Source organism: Protopterus annectens, chromosome 3.part0 (assembly GCF_019279795.1).
Source record: "Protopterus annectens isolate FY-2018-M chromosome 3.part0, PAN1.0, whole genome shotgun sequence".
Taxonomy (NCBI): domain Eukaryota; kingdom Metazoa; phylum Chordata; order Ceratodontiformes; family Protopteridae; genus Protopterus; species Protopterus annectens.
The window spans coordinates 864358932-864378854 of NC_056731.1; positions in this window are offsets into that span (position 1 = coordinate 864358932).

Genomic DNA, 19923 nt, shown 5'->3' on the forward strand with positions numbered 1-19923 from the left:
ATTGCGGAGTCCACCTCTACAAAGACGCCAGTCACAAGTGGAGTCCCTCAGGATCAGTCCTTGGACTGCTCCTTTTTGGCATTTACTTCTCAGAAGTCAAGGCCAATGTCAGTGATCTTTGGCTGACTAAATTTGCAGATGATTACAAATTAGGAGCTGTCATTGAATCTCACACTGACACAAATGTTCTCCAGGAGGGGCTGACACAGACAAACAACTAGTGTCAGAGCCATGGACTAAAACTAAATGCCAAGAAATGCATAATAGTATCCTTTGATAAAGCATCCATACCCAGTAACTATCATATTGACAACACACCCCTTAGAGTTGACCCAGTAATCAGGGACTTAGGGGCACACATAGATAGTAATCTAGCCTTTGACCTTCATGTGTCTACAGTGGTGAGGAAATCATTCCATGTTGTGCAACTTATAAACAAAAGTATGGCATTTAAGTCCAATGAAGTCATTGTTCCACTGTATTCAGCATTCATTAGATCTATCATTGAGTATAATGCCCCCTTTGGTATGTACCTAAGCAGGCATATCCAACAGTTGGAACATCCACAGAGGTTCCTCACTACAAGAATACATGGTATAAGGAAAATGTCATATGCAGACCACCTCAAGGCCCTATCACTATATTTTGTCTCCTACAGTCTTCTGAGGGAAGATCTATGGCTGGCATACAGGGCATTGTCAGACCCCAGTCTGAATGACCTCCTGCATAGCCATAAAACAAACAGCACCAGAATTACCCATTATAAAGACTTAAATCTTGCCTGTGATACAAATAGGAACTGCTGGAGAGATAGGTATTTATCCTAGAGACTATCCCGTTTATGGAACAGGCTCTCCATCCATGTGAAGCAGAGTTCCCCCTAACCCAATTCAAATGCAACATGGACAATTGGACGGGAAACCTGAAATTCATTCCTGGTTTGGCACCTATGTCTCTAATGGACACAGGTAACCTGTAAATGGTTCATCTCCCAGTCCCATGCTTACATTTAGCAAGGGTGTCAGAACTTGTCAGAGATTTGGGATGCATGGCTAGGCTTAAAAAGGCCCTTGTAGCCATTAGCCTAGTAAACACCTATGAGCCTCTTATTCGCGGTGCTTTTTCTATGGCATTGTTGGCTAAGCCTACAGTGGTTAGCATCCTGCTGGCTTAGTATAAACGTTGGAACCTATAACTCAGATATTTCTGATTTTCTCATTAATCTTCTTCAAGAAAAAAGAACACAAAAGTAGTTAGGTCTCCAGAACAAACTGTTTGAAATTGGTGTTCTTCACTGTAATCTATATTCCTATAATTGCAGTCAGTAATGTGCTCTTAAATTCTAGTTTCAGTCATTTATTTTGCCAAAGTAGAATAAATAACAACCACAAGTTCCTCCATAATTGGCTGTCTCAATTGAACAATAACAGAATTGTTGTACTGTAGAAGTTTCTACATTGCTCTTCCACCTAGTAGCTGTGAAGTCATACTTGCATACTTTGCAACTTCCATATGTGCATGTTCCTACAACTTGACACATAGAATAGAATGGCCTCCCTATAATTCTTTTAAAATAACTAAGTTAGCTCATCTACTGGGCTTGCAGTGTTATTAGACCATAAAGGTAATATTCCTGACAGGACAGGATCCACAATAAAATATGCTGATATTGTTGTTATGATTCCTATCACTGCTGGAGCTACACCTGAATCTCCCTGTCTTTTCTTCTTAAAGTCACAGCTGATTCTTGAAAAACCCTGAGGATGGCCACTGCACATGCACGCACTCACATTTACAGAGAGTTTAGAGACCTTTGTGTGCCTACTGCTTGTCTTTGGAATGGGGAGGACACAGGAGCACCCACAGAAAACTCACAGGAACACAGGGAGGTTATGCAGACACCACACAAAAAGCAACTCGTCCAACAATTGAATCATACACTTGCACCCCCCCACACCCCATGCTACTTAAATATATCAACTCTGAGATCACACTCCACAGGAGAAAATGGCAAACATACCATTACATGCTTTATAACTGCCTGTTGTAACGTTAGTCATGTTGCCTTTTAATTTGCTATACAACAACATAACTCATCTTAGTGTAGTAAAGTGCAATCTCGAAGCTGATATATTTAAGTAGCAGGGGGTGTAGGGGACTTGCCCCCCTGCTAATAGTTGGAGTAAACTAATATGCTTTGTCTTTTATTTGTTTCTCTATGTACTTCTGGTGGAGTATAATAAGTGTTACTATCATGTAGTTTTTTTTTTGTTATTATGAAATCAGTATTTTGAAAAATTGAGTTTTCAGTATTTTGAACTTTCAAGATTATTGACTCAGTATTTTGAATTTCAAGATAATGAGCTTTCAAGATTTAGAAGCTGACCATATATATATATATATATATATATATATATATATATATATATATATATATACTACACATACTTTACCCCTCTGCAGAGAAAATCTGCAAAAGGAAGAACTGATCCTCCTGAGTGCTATGCTGTTTAAAAGCTATTTTTAGAATACCTCAAAACAGCACCCTGTAAATTATTAACTTATTGCTTTATTAACTTAATTTTGTGCTCAACCTAATTAATTCCACATGCACACTTCAAGCTAGAATAATAGTAGGACAAGTCTGGTACTGTATGGGACAACAATAATATATAAACCAAAAGAAAAATGGACCAACTAGCATAAAAAACAAAGAACCAATACACAAAGCAAGAGCATTATATCAATACCCCGAGAAGGCACACAAAAATATCACAAAAATCATAAATTTGATAAAAAGACGTTTAGCACTTTTGTCCATGCCTAATAAGGACTTCAGCAGAACAATGCACGTAAATGAAACATTCATTTAAATATTAAAACGTTTGTCACATTATCAAAAGATTCAAACGCATTTTAAAGTGTAAGTGCCGAAAAAAGGAACAGTACTAGATAACACGTAAAAGATAAATAATGTTAAAAAACTTGAATACTTATAAGCAGAACAAATAATAAACGTATAAGCAATGTTGTGTTAATAAATTATCTCATTCAAATTCATCCATGAATATTCCTATAAAAAACATGTTTACAACTTAAAAGCATGAATTTTTAAGAATGCTGTTAATAGATTTGGCTTCGTTAAGACCTGGAGCTTCTCCTGCATTCAGCTGAATTTGCCAGACAATCTCATGATATTTGACCTGTAACTCCCACAGGCCTCCATGAAGATTGTGGGAACTTGTTCAAGGATAGCAAATAAAGATTTCTTGTGTTGTTGACAACTGATGGTATGTTTAAATAATGCATTATTCTCATTCTTTTTATTCACTTTTAATATTTAAATGAGTGTTTTTATTTCTTGCATTGTTCTGATGAAATCCTTATTCAGAACAGTGGAAACCACTAAACATTTTTTTATTAACTTTTGCTTTATTATATTTTTGTGTGTCTTCATATAAGTTCATATGGTTCTTATGTTATTATGTAAGTAGTAGACTAGCTGTCCTTGTGGGCCATTATAAGTCTAGCCAATTTTCCTTCCATAAGTGAGAATCAGACCATGTAACTTGTGTCTGTAACGTAAACACATTAACCATTATCCAGTCACCAACTCTTAAATAATTACAAGGATAGTTCACAAGTTCATAGGCAGGTACTAGGCTAGCTGCCCTTATGGACCACTTTAATGCTAGCCAATTTCCTTTGGTGAGAATCAAACTCTGTATATCTTGCCTGTGAAGTAAACAATTTAAACATTATGCCATCCCAAGTGCTTTCCTTCTTTGGGAGTTGGCATTGAGCTGTAGCCTTGTTTATTGGTACAACAATAAAATATGTTTACTAAAAAACTAGATTTTAAATAATATCAACAGAGAAGGAATGCTAGATGAAGTATTATGCAATCTTTACTTCCTTACAAAATATCTTAAATGCAAATTGCTGAACAAACAAATGCTTTCTAATAGTTTTTTTAAAGCCTGCAGAGGCATTATATATTGGGTTTCTCAATATTGTGTGTACAGTATATTCCGTGGTGAGGTTCATTGTTCAGGTTATTAGATTTTTATTTGCAGGATTATCTATCCATTGTTCTCAGAATACCAAGTACTGAAAGCAACATAAGTCAAGAGAGTAAGGCAAAAATATCACTTTTTAATCTAATATTTTTTTTAATTAATTTTTGGAACTTGAAAACAAGCAGCTATAGGAAACTCAAACAATATTTACAATAATCAATAATACTTACACATACACACAAACATAACATTTGACTAAACCTTCATAACTATGTGCATATATACATGGTTCACAGCCATTGTACTATATGCATTGCATCACCCAGTAAGAACAATCCCTCTGCATTAGTTACCTAAACATTAAGAAGTATGTCAATGAACAATTCATATTAAAGTGCAGGAAGTAATATTTGTACAGCTTAACTGTCAAATTATTTTAAAAAAAAATTGAACAGTCTATTCTGAGAATTAGAAAAATCCCTGAGTGTTCAATCACTTTTAAATGGTACCATAATTCCCCTTTCAGATTTTACATATGGGATGTATTGGAATTCCAAGGGCTGTGTGATAATAGTTTGCCATTCTTTGACTATCAGCACCTTTGTCACAATAGCCACAAGTTAATCAATTTGCTAAATCTTCCCGTCCCAATCAGGATCAGTGTTAACATTTTGGAGGCCCCCAGCAAGTTTCAAGTTGCTGGCCTCCTATATACTTTCAGCCTATCATCCTTTTGCTGTTACCCTCTAAACAATCTTTCATCTCATGCTAGAAAGCCTTAAGAGTAGTTTGCACAGACTGACCTGTAGCTATAGTGCTCTTAATAGGCATGGATTTTTTTCAGACGAACAAACACAAAATGTTAAGTTGGCAAGGGAAAAATATCCAAATAAAAATGACTGTTAAAGAGTCCGTTTTTATTTGAATATTTCTTTCCCTTGCCGACTTAATATTTTATGCTTGTTTGGTTTTGTTTCGTTAAGTTTCCAGTCTTTTGGTTTTGCTTTTTTACAATAGGCCTGTATGTCCCATCCCACAGAGGGGTACTCACAGTAAACGGCATTTAGTTACAGTGATGCTACCTTACAACAACACTATGAACAGGGCAGGTCTTAGGTGAAGGGCTTTATCATGCCTCCCACTGCCCCCCCCTCACACACATACATTTCCCAGTGCTTTCACCCTCCACTTTCCTCCTATCCTGCCTCCCCACACTATGCAGATTACTTTTTCTTCCTTTTCTCACATCTTGTGTTACTCTTAGTCTAGGATGCTTAGGAAGATTGTATAAAATTGTGTTATAGCATCACCAGAAGAAGGGTCCTAAGTGACTCCCAGTAGCCTGATTAAGTGTGTTTATGAACATTTCTTTACAGAAGGTGGACATTTTTCTAACCAGGGTATAGTGGTGAATTCTAGGGTTGCTGTTTTGGTGCATGGCTGTACAGATAGGTAGATGGTCCTTTACACTACCAAAGAGAATGTTATAGAAATATTACCCAGGGGTAGGTAGATTCCTACAACAGCTATGCTTTGTGGTTATTTATTTTGAGTAGTGCTATTAGAATTTCAGAATTAGAAAAAGTTGGAATAGCTTGAGGGAATAGAAAAGTCTTCATACTGTGCTTGTACAGTATTGCCACTCCACCAGCTTTTTCCCTGATCTTATCTTGTCTTATAATACTGTACCCCAGAGGGAGCATTTCCTCATTTTTATACAATGTTGCAGCCATGTTTCAAGGATTATGAGAACATCTGGGGACTGAGCAGACATCCAGGCATGCTATCCAGGGAGTTTATCATACATGTTTTGTGTGTTTCTATGATGTAACTGGAGACCAGTGAATGGATGAGTATTAGTTTGGGTGGGAATATTACTAATATTAGGAGTATTGACTAGTGTGGGAGTAGGATGAGTTGGGCCAAAATCTGGGTGAATATTGCCACTTAATTTTATTGACATGTATATAAAATGAGGTCTATGTTTAGTGAACAAATTACACGTTCCTCGAATACCCATTCATAGCACACATAACATCGAACATGCCTTTCAGTGAAAGGCCTCATGATCGTAAATAATTTCATTGAAAGATCATACTTGGCCAACATAAAGAAAGGCACAAAGTACATACTTGTCAGTAACGTAGCAATAAGGAAATCTGCCCTTTCCCTACTGTAGTGTGATCTTGAAGTTGGTATATATAATTAGTGGGGTGTATGGGGGTGCAGCCCCCATATAAGGAGGATCGACCTTCTTTATGTGGGAGCTGTGCCCCCACATCCCCCTTATGTGAGGTTGATCCCCCACACTCCCCACTAATTATATTTACCAACTCCAAAATCGCACTTCAGTGGGGAAAGGGCAGATTGCCTTACCCGTCTGTTACCAATAAGTAGATACTTCATGTCTTTTTCTTTATGTTGGCCAGCTATGATTGTTCATTATAATTATTTATGATCAAGTGGCTTTTCTCTGTAATGTACTTTAGCTGTTATGTGTGTAATGAATGGCCATTCAAGGAATGTGCCATTCGATTGCTAAACAAAGACCCCATAAAATATTATGGGTATTAGAACTTTTTTTGTTTGAGTTTAAGACTAGAATTATGATAAAGTAGGAATCATTTCTATTTTAGGAAGGTGTATTTGAATAGATGACTATAGATGGTCTGACAAAGATATGGGGAGATGACAGCACGGGAGGAGTTATGGTAAGGCAGTTTTGTATAATGGTGGTGCTGTTGGGGTGTGTGTACTGGGTAGAGACAGGATGTTAAGCATGCTGAAATGGAGAGATAAAGGAATACAGACAGTTGTAATGCAATCATTGTGAGCAGTCTGGTTAAGGAATAGATAGAAACAATGTCTAACAATTTGTGTATGGATACTGCTAGGTAAGCAAAGAAAAAGAAGTCTAGTAAAGTGTTAATGACTGTTGTAATGTCCCCACTCTGAGCCACTAATCAAGGGGCCTGAATGCTCACCACTGACACTGGAGAGGGATGTTTACCTGGAACAAAATGGATATACCCAGTATTTCCAGATCAGCTCTCTGCATTAAGCACAATTTCCCTTAAGAGCACACAAGGAACACTCAGTCTGGGGGCTGGTTTTCCCTCTCTCTCCAGATCCCCAGTAAGACTCCCCACTGCCACAGCTATAGAGTTGAGTCCTCAGACAAGTGCCCAAGTCAAGTCCTCCATCACTTTCTCTGTGAAACCAGTGCTTCGTGTCCCTGCTCCAAGCAGTTGAAACACATATGCAGTCTTTGAGATTTGCTTTTCACACACACACACACACACACACACACACACACACACACACACACACACACACACACACACACACACACCTGGAAAAGGCTGGCACAGATTTACTAGCTATGCCCCCTTCTGCCCAGACATTAAAGTAGTTACACTGCCACCAGACACTCCAAAGTCAGCTACTCTAAGGTTCTTACAAGTTGTTGCATGTTGTATCTTTTGCCTTTTCCCAGTTAGGGGTCACCACAGCAGAATTCCGGTCCGCTAATGATTGGCAGTAGATTTTTACGTACCGAGTTGCCAGCCCTGACGTACAACCTTCAACGAAGGTAAACCCATTCACGCATGTTTCCACACAGAAGACACTTTAGCTGAGAATCGAACTGGACAACGTCTTATTGTGAAGGTTCTTACAAGGGTACCCAATTGTACTGAGTAAAATTAATATTAATACAAATGATAGTGTTTTGCCAATGCAGTAAAGCTTTCAGGAGTGGCCACAGTGACACCGAATAGATGTAAGTCCTCTCAAAGTTTAAAATATTTTCCAAAGGACTAGCCACAATGAAAAGTTTAAATATATTTAGTAATAAATAATAAAAGAACATGAAAATACTAAATATCTGTTTACAATAAACACCAGAGTTTCACTCACAGGAAATATTAAAATAACACAGATGAATAGATTCACACAGATACATAAAAACAGTACTTAACTAATCTCACTATATTTTCCTAACTAAACTAAAGAATTACTATTCCCTGGTTCACTTACTAGAGCATGTCAAGATGAAGTGGGTGAGAGATCCTCCTGTGTCAGATTCCTAGAAATAGACTGCTCTGAGACTTCAGTCTCAATCAATATTAAAAATCATTTTAGTGATAGAGTACAGAATTACATCACATACATCTAGTCATTTGACTTCTGGTTCCCATGCTACCACCTTGGCTAGAGGCTGGCAGGATTTAGTACATATGTGTTACAATACATATCCTGAGCTTTGCTAAAGTTTATTGCAGCATCTGGAAGATGTAAAATGATTTTAACACGTCTGCTCTTCCTCCAGAGATTAACAAACCATGCTTCTTATAGGCATTGCATCTCTGGTTTCATTCAAAACTGTGAGGTAACATCTTTATGGCCCAGGCCTAGTAATTTAATTTCAGAGTATTTTTCAAAGTCAGGTGGCTTAAGATTAACCTCTTCTCTTCCAGTACCTCTGTTAAAACATATACATTTAATCAGTTACAGTACAGTCAGGACTCACTGTTGGTACATTTTTTAACACAAGCAACTTTACAAATACATTTTCAACACAGCACCTGTACAAATCAATATGATATACAAATGACATATAATTATTTACAACATTGCAGCTAGTTGTGCTGGCATATGCTACACATCTACTGCCCTACTTATCCTGGCATAGCTGGTAATACCTCACATCGTCACAAGTGTATTAGAGGGAAATAAGTTATATTGCATTATTTTAAGTACATTTGTTCTGAAAAGTCTATGGCTCTATAAAAGTCCTTAATCTAGATTAAATATTTTTTGGAATTTTTGCAGGATATTTTTGGCTGAACTACTTTGTATGGTTCTGCTGAAAAATAAGGTACAATTTAATAGAGTTTATTTACTTTAACAGTACACCTTCCCCATCTGCAAATCATGCTACATATACCTGGGGATTGATTAACATGTGTGTACACATCATGATAAGCCTATATGGTCCATTTATGTTAGCACAATGAACAGCAGTGCTTATTGAATATTCAAACTGCTAAGCTAGCCTACACAATCAACAGCACCTGTTGCTGGTCAGTACACCTGTTATAGGCCATAAACAGGTGCATAGAGGCTCAAATACATAATATAAATAACAGATTGTATTTACACACATCTCCAGTACAAACAGCACAATACAAGGCAAGGACAACTAGAATGGCATAATTAAGAGGCAGGGAAAACTTAACGAGGAAAGTATAGCTAGATATAACTAGATTACTGTACAAACAGCAATTAAACTTATTTTCGTCTATAAAAGTAATTCTGTCCACATAGGGACATGTACATAATAAAAACAAATTGCTGATAATAGATGTGAGAGGAACACGGCTAAAGTGTAACAAAGGGGAGTAAATGTGATTCATGTAACATTGATTTAAGTGCACAGTTAAGATAACAGTTATCATGGAAAGTAAATACATTAGGCTATATTGCACATACTGCAATTATTGCATATCAGATGTGCATTAAGAAAGTTATATCTTGTAACTAACAGTATGCTATATTCCCCTATCATTTAAGACAAAAATGTAAATGAGTTCTAAAGCTATTGTCCTATGGGGTCTATATTAAAATCTCGAAGTCTGGCAATATCAAATACGATATTGTCGACACGAGAATACCGAAAGTGCACTACATCGAACGTTTAAAATGAAAATCTCTGTAGGGGAGATTTCTGTTTACTTCAATGTAGTGCATTCCCCGAGATGGTATATTTAAGTAGGGGGGGTGAGGGGTGCAGGGGGGCTTGTCCCTCTGGCTACAAACTATTTAGTTTTAATTTTTTTAATTTAGTATTTTTTTTTGTTTCGATGGTTTTAAGACTTCAATCACTAAAGTTCGATCTTTAGTGATTCGAAGTTTTAAACCTTCGAAGTTATAATATAAACCCATCCTATGCACTTCAAAAAGGGACGTTTTATTGCCATTTGTTGTCACTTGTAGACATAGAAAGGCTATTGTACCGTTAAAAACTGTGCTATCAAAGTATTTGTTATATATTATTGTAAATTATACAATGACTGGCCATTATTATTCAAAAACATGTAAGCTGATTGGCAGCACAACCAGCGTGCCCGTTTTAAATCTCACAATATACCAACGGAAAAAGGTCTGGTCACCCAGACTTCTTTCCGTTCGTATATTCCAAATCTTTTATTAATTTTTTCAACAAAATTAAAAAAAAAACTATAGTCCGTACTCTGGACATACCCAAGAGGCAGCATGGAGGAAATACAAAGAAAATCAGGTACGTTATTTAAAACTAAAGACAAGTACCTGATTTTATTTTGCATTTTCTCCATTCTGTCTCTCTCTCCTACCCCTAAAGTAGCCCAAACCTTTTTTTTAATAATACAAAAAAACAAAAAAAACAAAAACGGAGCAACAGAGACTTTCTTTTCTCCATTGCTTTCTTTTCAAAGCATTGATGTACTGGGTATGTGTGGGAATGCAAGTTCCATACTCATGCGCAGTACATCAAAGCAATGCAGCAGTATACCACCAGCCATGGAAGAACAGTAATGTGCCATTATACAAAGACATTGGCCGGGATTCACTAATCCTCCATGTAAGACTAAATAAGTCTTACACGGAAACTGCAGCCTAAGGGGAAGACGTCAGCGCACCATGCATATTCATGAGGGCATGCTGACTCAACTCTAAGGCTAACACGGAGCATGCACAAGTGCAGGGGGCATGTCGGACTGCCGAGCAGTCCAAAAATCCACACCCCTGCAAGTCCCTCAATCGGCAAATGTTAACTGACATGAGGGAGTCCGCTCAAATGTGTACATACCCAACACTACACTCCCCCACATTCTAAACCCCTGTGCAATTATAAAATGTAAAACTTTTATTTTTTTTTATTATTCCCAATATAGCTGCCCGTATTTGCATGTGTTTGCACGGGTTTGCCCATTGCTTAGCTACAGTTAGCAGTTTAGAGATCGAAGAGGATAATAAGAAACTTATATGCAAATTAAGCCAAATAGCAATAGCGCAGTGGTAGAGCCTTCAGACAAAGAGGAGGCATTCCCGGTTCGAGTCCCATCACTCCCATTTCTATTTTCTGTAGGAAATCTGCATAGAAAAATAATTCCTGACATTTATCTTTTAAATTTTAGTAGAAAGCATTGAAATGTCCTATGTAGTAGTGAACAATATTTTATATATATATATATATATATATATATATATATATATATATATATAAGAAGGTGAAATGGTTATGCATACTGATGAATGCATAAGTAACATATCTTAAGCAATGTGAAGCACTGCTAAGCAAAGTTTACCAGTATTAAGCACATTTAAGTATAATTGCTCATAGCTTAGCACTGCTTTAACTAGCACAATGGCTTTGCGTGGAGCTGTGCATCGTGCCAACTACCGAGAACAAAACATGTTTGAGTGTAGCTGCGCACCGTGCTAACTAGCACAACAGTGGGCAAAGTCGGGCAACATAGAGCACCGTAGAGCAACATAGAGCAACATTGGGCAAAGTTGAGCAAAGTCGCTAAACATAGCCACACCTCCTAGCTGGTCTGGCCAGTAGTAAAATGGAAAGCAATGACAGGCCTTGAACCCGGGATACTGTGCAACATAATCACAGTACTGAACCACTAAGCCATGACAGCTTTTGATATGCATGCACTTTCAATACACACATACATATTAATGAATGTTTGCCCAGTGCTAAGCAGGTGTGCTTTCAGCTGAGGTTTTCAAAACTGGCCAATCACAAATAAGTGCGGGAAATGAGGCATATTTAAGCCTCATAGGTGGGAATACTTGCAATAACTGGTTGTAGCTCCCATCTGCAGGCAACATGGCTGGTGTTGGAGAGGGCTCTTGCTTTCGAGCGCAACGGTGGGGCATTAAGGAATCAAAAGTGATGGTTTAGCTTCTCGTCCATAATCATGATGATAGACTCCTGCAGAGCCAGTTACAGGGCAGTGAATACAAAGTGGAAGCCTGGAACCGTCTAGCACATGATCTCACCAGTGTCACAGGTGTCCCTCAGACTGGTGAACAGGTCAGACACCACTACTCAGACCTGAAGAGACAGAAGGAGGACTGACTGAACTAGTGGATACAGGAGGCCCGTGGGATGGAAAATGCCCCACTACTGAGTAGGTAGCCATGGAATGAAGTATGTAAGAATTGCTATTGTAGTCTATATTATGGATAGGTATATGTCTCAATATCACTTCATTTACTTCACAGCTGCAGGTGTCCATGCTGCGAATCAGCAAGCCTATGCTGATAAGCTACTAAGGCTGCACCACCAGGCAGGTTAGTAATTATTCTGCATGTATTGTTATTTAAAATAAGTGAGAGCATATGTAAAAGAGTGTTGTAACCCATTAATAAAAGTATAATACATCTTGAATAAGTCTTCTGCATGCACTATAATATCAAATAAATGAGAGAGCCTCTATAAAAGTGTGTAATGTAATTAATAAAGGTATAATTCCTGGAATGTGTCCGTGTCACTTTCTTCGATATGTTGTTGTACTCTTGCATTATAGAAATATTCAGCAGCATGCACCCTCGCCATATTTTTTCTAACATAGTCAAGGGTCAATTTATTAGACTAACCAGGTTATGCAAAGTGAACAATGAATTAGAAGAACAGGCTGATATAATGGAACATCTTTTTATTGAGAGAGGATACGACAGAGTTATGGTGAAAGAAATCAGAGATATGATACTTAAGAAAGATAGTAATATAGATAGAAAGGGGTATGTTGGGTTCAAAGGCTATACATCAGTTACTGAGGAGATGAGGGATATGAGAGTAACCTTTACTACTAGATTCACTAATGATAATAAAGAAATAACAAAGATTATAAGAAAGAATTGGCATACATTAACAATAGATCCACTTATTGCGGATATTGTAGGTGAAATACCTAAGTTCACTTACAAAAATAGTAAAAATTTGAAGCAGTTACTTTATATAGAACATGAACAGCCTTTAGTTAAACAATGTCCAGAATATAATATGAGGATGGGCACATATCCTTGTAGGAAGTGTAATAGGTGTAGTTTGATTACTGACTCATAGGTATTTATACATCCAGATATAGATGACGTTTTTGAACCTAGATTTTTTTGCTTCTTGCGATAGTACCAATCTCATATATTTAGCTACATGTACACAATGTAAAGCGTTCTATGTTGGTTTGACAAAGAGAAGACGTAAGGATAGAATGTACAATCATTCATATGAAATTAAAAAGTCCAACCAACAGAATGCTTTAGCTAGACATGTTATGTTGATTGAGGGACATGATTTTAGATTTAGAGTCTTACAATTGATAACCCCTAGAAAAAGAGGGGGCAGTAACATGAATTACTTGGAAACTATGAAATTACAATGGATTTTTAAATTGTGAGCACATTTATCATCTGGTCTTAATCAATCCATAACTATAAAGTCTATACTTGAAGCATGCGGCAATAAATAAATAATAAAGCTAGATATATTATATTTATATATATATATGTTGTTATATCTTATTTTGCAGCATATCATACATGCAGATATGAGTTTGCTTTATAAGATGTATTGCTATCTGTTCATGCATTTAATTATGTATTTATACAGCTACATACACACATATATCCACATATACATATGTATATATACATCTATTTTTACTTAGCAATAGACTTCATTATTAGTCTATAATGAGATTTTTATATGAAGTAATATGGTATACAAGGTATTTATATTTATATGTCATGCAGCAACATGTATTTTATATATTTTATATCCTTCATACCTCATCTACATTCCTATTTTTATTTTCATTTTTTATTTTTATTTTTATTTTCATTTTTATCCATCTTATACGTGTTTCACAAATACATATTAGGGGATAATATGTGTTAGAATATGTGTTAGAAGTGATGAGCACTGGTCTGCTGTAAGCAAGCATTAATACATGCATTTGTTTTTGTTCCTCCGTTTTATGAAATGTATAGTTTTTTGCCTTTAGAGTGGTAGTATTTTAAAGCTTTTTTTTACTTATTTACTTATTTATTCATTCACTTATTTATTAGTTTATTTATTTGTTGAGATTTTTTGCCATTAGAACTAATAGTGATACCAAGCAGCTATAAGACTTCATTGCAGTACTGCATCTTTAATGAATTGTTTAATTGTTCAATTGACTAGTTAATTATTGCATTTTGAACTTGAATTCTTGTATAAAAGGGGTCAGTAAAAATGTAGATGTTAAGATCTGAAGAAGCGTACTGGTATGTACACGAAAGCACTCAACTGTTCTTTTTCTTTTATTTTATACAATAAATGAGTTGATATTTTACTCAGTAGTCTTTATATTATTCTTCATCGTGGTGGTTTCCACTCATGTATGGTATTTACAATTGTTTAGCTGGCTTTTTCTTGACGAGTGAACCTTTGGATTTATAGCGGCATCTATATTTATTGGATTATAGAAATATTACTGTTGTATTAAGCATAGTCAACCCCACACTTGGGTAGGCCCATATAAAGTGGATGAAGGGAGTGCCAGTAGCTGTTAAGCATATATACAGTCCTCAACTGTTGGTTAATGGCTAGCATGTATAGGTTAATCTGGCACATGAGTAGCTTGTTATTGTGTTCCCCAGAAATGTCAGTGTGCTGCTAGAAATGTAGAGAGCTGTTAAAATATAACTGATAATGTCACCTGAACACATCCAGATATGTAGATATATAAATATAAATATAAATAAAATATATAAATACGTAGCAGTAACATCTGCATCCTGGACAGTCTGTATGTCAGATACAGGTCAGGTATATAAAGAACTAGCAAAACCCATTTCACAATTTAACAGACATTGCCTAGTGTAATAATACATGTAGGGGATATATACCTACAGTCAATAGGAATGTAGTGTAAACTATAAGTACATATAAGTTGTTAATGGAGGTATCTTTTTAAACCCTTTGTATGTGCATAAACAATGCAATTCCACACGTGAATACGTATGTCTAATCTCAAAACATTTGTTGGGACATATGTCCTATTGGTTCATAAATATCTGCATTTACTTTGATGCATGTGCCCTGTTCAAATACCACAAGCTTAGTTACCTGTTGCCACCAATCATCCCTGCATGCTGTTGGAATTTCCATTGCTGTTCTATATATGCATGTGTTATGCTTGCTGTTCAACTGTTGGAACTCTGGTGTGTTGGGTTAATGGGAATACTACTGCATGCTGTTACAACTAATTTGGAATGCTGTTGGCTGTTAACAACCCATATTGTCATTAAATCCTCCTAAACATAGAACGTATGGGAAGGCCGGTCCCAGTGGATCCACCTGTCCCACCTCAGCTGGCGATGGCACCTGGTACCAGCAGGTCCGGTGCCCAGCCCGGGACCTCCTCCTCCATTGGCCCTGTACCACCTTCAGGTGGAAGCGCTGCAGGGGATGGGACTCGTCCCCCCGTGCAAGCGTGGCCGGAGGAGGGCCACCTATCAACTTCCGAATGGTCCGGGCTGTGGTGCGTAGGGAGATGGAGCGTTCAGTCGCTGATCCTCTACACCAGCTTGAGGCATGTGTGGCGCGACTCACGGGTGAGCCTGCCCCTCCTATGCAGCCCCCAGCACAGCAACCTTTTGGGCTGTGAAGGTGCAGCGGTGAATGCCGATGGTTGGGGATCTCAGTTCCACTGTTGCCATCTGTGGGCTCATGGGCTTGCTATTTCCAAACATCCTTCTCCGTCAATGGTGTTAACCCACCACATGTGTCATACTCCACCCCTGTATGCATCTTGTTTGTCTTGCCTGTTTACCTCCCCAACCTACCTCCCCAAATATACCCACTTCTCCTACCCCACATTCCACTCTCACCTGAAAAAAAAAGGGCAAACTGCTCCCAAAAAAAAAATTACACCCCATACATAGCTGCCCATTTTGCACACATGTCCGCTGGACACTTAAACTGATATTTAATTGGCAGTACAACATACTTTGTTGTCCTCACCCTTCTCTCAAGGGTGGAAGGTTTCATATTTCCCTCCAAATTTCTAGCATATGCACAGCTGTTGCTGTTAAAGAAATGGGCAGCTATGGACCTTCCCTACACCCGTCCTGCACATCCCAAGCTGTTTTCCCCACTGTATTTCCCTCTTTGTGCCCCTTTTTCACCACTTTCCTATCTCCCCATTTTCTTTTCTTTCAAAGAAATGAGCGCAGGGGTTAGCGGGAGTAAGCACCTTTAAGCAGTAGTTAGCGAGTTTGCGCGAGTGTGCACTTGTATGCGCTTAGCTAAGTATTGCTAAGCTTCACGCAAACCCGCACAAACCCACTTACAACTGCTTAAGAGTCTATGTGAACAACTGTGGATTAAATTGTGATTTACTACATTCCTGGTCGGTGCCTTATTGTCAGTATCTGCTAACCTGTGGTTGAAGGTCGTGGTTCTTTAACTGCTTAAAAGTGCCTGAGTCACCCTGCATGTGAGGGCCCTTGTTCTGCTCAGCAGCAAAATAAAACACATCTGTCAGTCTCGAACCCCGGACCTTGGACATACTAGACTGCATGAAATACCACTAAGCCACAGTAGATATACAGCAGGTTGTTGCTGAAATAGATATATCATGCATCAGAATGAGTGAATGTAAAGGAAAGATAGAAATGCCATAACACAAAACCTGTTCTGTGGAACTTTACCAGCAGTTGTTGTGGAATTGCATTACATGACTGTGATAACAGAACCAGACATTTAGCAGTAAATAATGTTACAGCAGCACTTTACAACCCCCACACAGTATGATAGCAGGACAATCCCCACCCAAATGTACAAAATACCTGTGTGTTCAGGGTCCACCAAGGATGTAGGTAGGCATACTCAGTACTGGAATTGTCCAGTTTTCTTGAGCAACCTGTGCTAATGTCAACAATAAAAAAGCAGAAACTGTGCAAAAGTGAGTACATTAATACTCACAGTATAGCAGTTCACAAACAGTTCATGTGCCAAATGAATATATCTCAATAACTACTTATGTATGGCAGCTAATTGTATAAGTATAAAAGAAACTACATACTCCCATGTATCTTGTGTTAGCATTTGTAGGGGTGAGTATAATTCTACACTGACAACTGCGTACTGGAAGTGGCAACATTCAGGTCTGAGTACAACATTCAAATCACTGGCTACACCCCTAGCTTCAGATATAAAAAGTATACCAACCTTCTGACTTACACAACGGTGCTCACAGCAAACAAGCATGGGCCCCACTTTGGAAAGCTGAAAGGGCTACGCCTACCTGACTTAGCAATTTATAGCATTGGGTTGCTATGACAGTGAGTACTGCAATCACCAAACAGAAGGCTGCATGCAATTACCAAATGGTGGCCAGCAATTGGTGCAGAGGCCATCACATGCACATGTGCAGATACCTATAAAAGCAGGCTGTACTTGCTGTCCACACATGCAATCATTCCATTGCTGTTACAGAGAGAGAGAGAGAGAGAGAGACAGAAACAGACAGACAGACAGACACTGACATCTACATCAACAACAACAGAAAAAAAATAAACAAAAAAAAAGAAAAGACACACAGATCTGAAAAACACAAACACATACAAATGAAAGGTATGTAACAGATATGTATTTACTGGCATGTAGTAGATGTTTTTGAAGTGTACTCTACATACTTTGAATCATCCATATATGGCAGCAGTATGTATCTATGCACAGATGCCCTACATAACTACTGCCATGGACAAATCAGTGTGTAGCTGTGTGCAGTGGGATATAACTGTGACATATGTAGCTCAGCATTAAATGTCAAACATCTGATCCATGTTATCTGTGTTCTGTACAGTAGTGTGTACAATGGAGTAGCACATACAGCTATATAAACATGGATGTGACAGAGTAACAAATGCATGATAGTCATATTAACATGTAGCTTAGCACTGGCAACTGCTGTACCAGGCTAGTATGCTAATCTAGCATTTGCAGCTATATATACACCCTCTAATATTACTGTGTGCTCACATGTGACACCTGTTCAAGTTGCAGTAAGGCCCAACAGGTCAGCCGTGAGGTCCACGGAGTTACAACAGTGTGGATCTTGTGTGTGTATGGCACACACATACAGAGAGATCTTTCTGTGTTAGATATATTAGCATCTGTACATGTGCATAGAGCAAGGGACATACTGCAACTGTTTGTGAAGGGTGGAAATATATATGTTGGTGAATGTTGTTATGTGCATATTTCTATGTAGGTTGTAGTGTGAGGCAAACAAGACAGCATACAGTGCTGGTATATGACATGTGGTGGTTAAACAATGTGGGTATGATTTGACAGGTTTGCAGTGTTGCAGCCAGTGAGGCCTGCTAAAGCTACATGTGCTGAGAACACCTTCAATGCATTCAGCACAAGACTGTGCAATATTATTACATAACTGTATACCTCACAACCTTCGCATAATTGATATTCCCACCATGAAAGGTGGACTGTATATGTGCCTATATGTATATCTATATGTACACCAATGGATGTTTATATGTATGTGTATGTATATATATATAGTGTGTATATATATATATATATATATATATATATATATATATATATATATATATATATATGGACTCAAGCTCAATGTTGAAACTGCATTGGCATCCCTTCTGGCAAAAACTCTGTACCCATGAACTACCACATAGGTGGTAGTCTACTTTACACCGAAAGTGTGATAAGTGACCATGGGGCACAGGTGGACAGTAGTCTCCCCTGTGATAATCACAGTGCCACACTAGTCATGTAATCTGTCTACGTGGCACACCTCATCACATAAGGTGTGTCATCCAGGGAAATATAGGTCAGTGTTCCCCTCTACTCATCACTCATAAAACCCATTATAGAGTACAATGCCCCATTTGGTATGTACCTCACAAGAAATCTACAGCAACTGGAAAGGCCACAGACATACCACACAAAGAGTAATACCGGCCTCAAACAGATGCCCTATGCAGACCATCCCACAAAACCACAGCTAGACTGAGTCGGCATACCGCCTACCCAGAGGTGACCTCTGCCTAACATACACAGCTATGTCAAACCCAGAGCTGTTGGACATGCTCCACGTAAACAGATCACAATCCCTATGAGCTACACGCTCTAGGGACCTAAACCTTGTCACCTCAATAAACAGAACATGCTGGCAGAATAGATTCCTATCTCAGAGACATCCCATACTCTGGAACAAACCATCTATCAATAGCAAACAAAGCTCCTTGTTAGCAGTCGTCATGAATAATCCTGATGATTGGATGGGAGATAGGAAATACACCCCAGGAATCACCTCTGTGGCTCTGCTTGACAGGGGCATGTGAAATTAAATTACATGTGTGTCAAAGGCCAGGGTAGCGTATGTCTAGGCTTCAATAGGCCCTAGGGCTAATAGCCTATTACCTACCTATGAACTGATACACACCCACATGTACTTGTTGCAATAATTGCTATGTGAGGTTGACTAAGTGTGATGGTGAATGTGTTGGTGAATGTGTCAAAGTTCTGTATATGTGTGATAGCTTAGTGGGAAACTGTTTCTGTCATGGTATTTTGTGTCCTAGCTCTGATCCCAGCAAAAGATGTGTATGCTATTGCTAGGCAGAAAAAGCAGTATGGCATATGGTCTGACGTAGTCCCTTGGTGTCGACTGGGGTGTGCCATTGTAGGCTAAAGCAGTACATGTATGCTTATTGATTGGTACTGCTGGTGAATCCAAATCCTGTATGAACTGTAGTACTACCTAAAGCTGTAGGCCTAAACAGCACAGTATGCTGTATGTCCACATTGCTTGGAACC